We start from the raw sequence: 4,447 nt of genomic DNA, 5'->3' as shown, positions 1-4,447 counted from the left end.
TTCAATATATGGGGTACACAATTGATGAACAGGGTGTGAGTGTGGACCTATCCAAGATACGAGTCATTTGGGATTGGCTAGCCCTAACCACTCTAATAGAGCTCCACAACTTTCTGGGTCTTGCCAATTTCTACCACAGGTTCATGTTGGGGTTCTCTCATATCACTTGGCCTTTAGCTCAAGTCACCAAGGGAAGAGTGAAAGAAAAATTCTTTTGGTCTGGAACCCAACAGAAGGTGTTTTCTGAGTTGAAGCACCACCTTTACTCTGCATTGGTATTCACATTAACAAAACTAAAACAACCATTTAAGGTTGAGAAAGATGACTTCGACTATGATATTGGTTCATTTCTCACTCAGTAGGGGCATCCAGTGGCTTACCACAACGAGACACTTTCAAAAACAATCTGAAAGTATCCCACCTATTTCAAAGAAATGTATTTTGTTGTGTAAGCATGCCATCAATGGAAGTATTACATTCTAGGGAAGGAAACGATCATCCACACAGAGCATCAACCCCTACAGTTCATGTAGACATAAGGGAAGTTGCAGAACGATCACCATCAGAAATGGTCCACATACCCTCAACAGTTCCATTTGAACATTAGGTACAAGAAGGATAACACCAATAATGGTGTAGATTGCCTCAATCGGCCACCAATCATGGCATTGACAATTGTGCTCAACTCCTATGGGCACGAGAGTTCGAGGTGGCCGCATCTTTACAAGAGTTTTCTAGCATTTGAAAACACATACCAAACACTACTGGAAGGTAAGAAAGCTCCAAAATTTCACCTCCACAATTCATTGTTATGCCACTTGGGACACATCTATGTTCCTTCAAGTGAGCATGCCAAGATGATTTGGGAGGTGCACTACAGTCAGGTCGTTGGACATTTCAAAGTAGATAAAATAGTGGCAGTACTAGAGAAATATTTTTATTGGTTGAACCTTGGTCAGGATGTTGGGAAGTACATTTGATCCTGCATTGCCTGTGCCATTTCCAAACTAACCATCAATAATCAAGGCCTATATACTCCTTTTCCTACTCCTAGTCAATCTTGGGAATCCATATCCATGGATTACATGTCGGGCCTCCCTTCTACTAAGCACGACAACACCTGTGTTTTTGTGTTCATAGACAGATTCTCTAAGATGGCCATTATGGAAGCCTGCAAGAAGAGTATCACATCAGAGGCCACTGCTAAGCTCTTCTTTGAGCGAGTGTGGGTACAGTTTAGGATCCCATAGTCCACTGTCTTAAATAGGATAACGCATTCCTAAGTGAATTTTGGTCAAGTATTTGGTTGATGTTGGATACCAAACTTACTGATTCCACGACTTTCCACCCCCAAACTAATGGCCAAACAAAGGTCATCAACAGGATGATTTTACACATTCTGCGCATGTACAACTTGAAGCATCCACACACATGGGATGAAAGCCTCCCCTATGTCTAGCACAACTACAACATATCTCTCCATAGTTCAACATGCCACAACCCCTTTAAGGTAGCATTGGGATTTCAACCATTATATCCCATCGATGTGGCCATGCCATTTGCAGCAACTCAGGCAGATTTGACTCACATCTAGTCTAAAGCCGAGAGGACTAAAAAATTCATTGAGTACATTCAACACCTCTACCAGTAGTTCCAGGATATATTAGACATAGCCAATGCTAAGTACAAGCAGCACCATGATCAACATTGGGTTCCACACAAGTTTCAGGTGGGCGACAAATTTTGGCTACATTTGCAGAAGGAGCACCTCACTGGACCCCACAGTAAGCTTCACCAACTCTGATATGGGCCATACACCATCACTTATGGGGTATGGGAAAATTCCTTCGAGCTCAACATTCCACCTTTCCTTGGTCTGCACCCAGTGTTCAATGTAGACCACCTTCGACCATACTTTCCCCCATTGTTGGGCACATTCAACATTGTAGAACAACTCACACCAACAAATTTGAACCTAGAGTGCATGGAAACTGCCACAACTAATAAGATCATGGAAACACAGATAAAGAGCACTCACTAATATAGGATCTGGCTATATCAATTTGTCAAAGCAGGCCAACTCCTTCACAAGGGCAAGTGGTTCACTAGGGACCAGGTTCAATAGAAATTTCCTCACCTCATGGAGGTTGTTATGCTCTTAACCTGCAAAGCGATACCCAAACAGAGAATTTGCGAAGAAAAGATACCGAGAACACAAAATATGCGAAGAAAATATACCCAGAGCACAGAATAGCAATGATTTTATTATCCAGAGAGAAATGTTCACAGGCCTCTTCGAGGGGGCAACCTCCAATAGAGCAGAGCTCGATTACAAAACAAGACACAATACTCCTCGCAGGGAGTCTCTATCCTTTATATATGACTCATACATGCAATACCACGAGCCAATATCGTGGATTTTATTAATACCATCTATCTAATACTACCGCCCATTTACCATCTAACTAATACTTCCGCCCATTTGCAACTAACTGTGGTCCTGTCATTAATTGCGGGTTAACCACTTACAATTATTAATATGGACTTTATTGACTCTTGACTATGACGTGATCCCATGACATAAATAAGGGGGTTAGGGTGGGACCCTAACATGCCCTCCCCCTTAAGACTAGCCTTGTCCTCAAGGCTGAAGCTGCGGAAATTGCTGAAGAATAGCGGCTGGTTCCCAAGTTGCATCTTCCGGCGAGGTGTCTTTCCATTTGACTAGGACCTCCTTAATCACGCGGCCACGCAGGTGCTTGTCTCGTGTGTCTAGAACCTGTTCAGGTTGAAGCCAGATTGATCCTTCTTCATCCAATTCAGGTAGACTGGTTTGAACTCGGCAATTGTTCCCAATCACTTTCTTGAGGCACGATACATGGAAAACTGGGTGGATTTTTGCTGTAGGTGGCAAAGCCAGCTTGTAAGCCACTTCTCCAATGCGCTGAAGTACTTGATATGGTCCGTAGAATTTTGGAGAGAGATTTTGACAGCCCTTGTCTTTGAGTGATGTTTGCTTATATGGTTGCAGCTTCAAAAAGACCTGATCCCCTTCTTGAAATTGGCACTCTGAGCGATGTTGGTCAGCCTGTTGCTTCATACGGTTCTGAGCTTGATGAAGATTCTCGCGCAAGTGGGCCAGCATGGTTGCACGGTGTTGTAAGAGTTGATCCACTGCTTGTACTTTGGAGAACCCTGTGAGATAAGAAGTAGGGGACGGCGGAAGTTGTCCATAGACTGCTTCATAGGGAGTCATTTTGGTGGTGGCATGATAGTTGGTGTTATAACACCATTCCGCCAGAGGTAACCACTGTGCCCAAAGGTGTTGTTTTTCTGAAGTGAAACACCTCAGGTAGGTTTCTAGGCATTTGTTGACGGCTTCGGTTTGACCATCTGTTTGTGGATGATAGGAAGTACTGAGTTTGAGTTGAGTGCCTTGTATTTTGAAGAGCTCCTGCCAAAAATTACTGGTGAAGATTGGGTCGCGGTCGGACACAATCGAAGTGGGCATGCCATGCAATTTGAAGATTTGATCCATGAAAGTTTGAGCAACCAAAGTAGGTGTGAATGGTTGGGGTAGAGCGCAGAAATGAGCATACTTCGATAGTCGGTCCACAACCACCATGATGACTGATTTGTTCCCAGACTTTGGAAGACCTGTAATGAAATCCATGGAGACCTCCATCCAAATTGACGCCGGAATGGGCAATGGTTGTAATGTGCCTGGTGTGTTGACGGTTTCCCCCTTGTGGCGTTGACAGACGTCACATTCTGCTACAAAAGTAAGGATGTCCTGTTTCATGCCGGTCCAAAAAAATGATCTTCTGGTGCGAGCGTATGTCTTCTGAAAGCCCGAATGTCCTGCAATGGGAGAGGAGTGCAATTCTGCCAAAATGCGACTTTTGAGGGTGGATGTTGGTGATATGACGACTCTGTCCTTGTAGCGAAGAATATCATTCTGCCACGAGTAGCCCTTGCTGGAATTAGGATCTGCCTGTAATTGAGAAATGAGTTGGGAGAGCTCAGGATGTGAAAACCATTCCCCGCAGCCTCTTCAATCCAGTCTGGAATGGGGAGGGATATTGCGAGCAGAGTACTTTCCTCCTCAAATTGGCGTGACAATGCATCTGCTACCCTGTTGTCTTTCCCTTTCTTGTAAATGATCTCATAATCATAACCCAGCATTTTGGCTAACCATTTATTTTGTTGGGGGGAAGATAGGCGTTGCTCCAAAAAATATTTAAGACTGTGATGATCTGTGCGGATTTGGAAACGTCGCCCCAACAAGTAAGGTCGCCAGGTCTCAACTGCATGTAAGATGGCCATCATTTCCTTCTCATAGGTAGATTGGCCCAAGTTCTTCCCACTTAGTTGTTGGCTGGTGAAGGCCAATGGTCGCCCTTCCTGCATTAAGACTGCTCCAATACTTGTTCCCGAAGCATCAAAT

The sequence above is a fragment of the Pinus tabuliformis genome, chromosome 4_2 (genome assembly GCF_031772625.1).
Source record: "Pinus tabuliformis cultivar Carrire ecotype Pingquan chromosome 4_2, CPIR1, whole genome shotgun sequence".
Taxonomy (NCBI): domain Eukaryota; kingdom Viridiplantae; phylum Streptophyta; class Pinopsida; order Pinales; family Pinaceae; genus Pinus; species Pinus tabuliformis.
Note: the sequence above shows the minus strand (reverse complement) of the source record.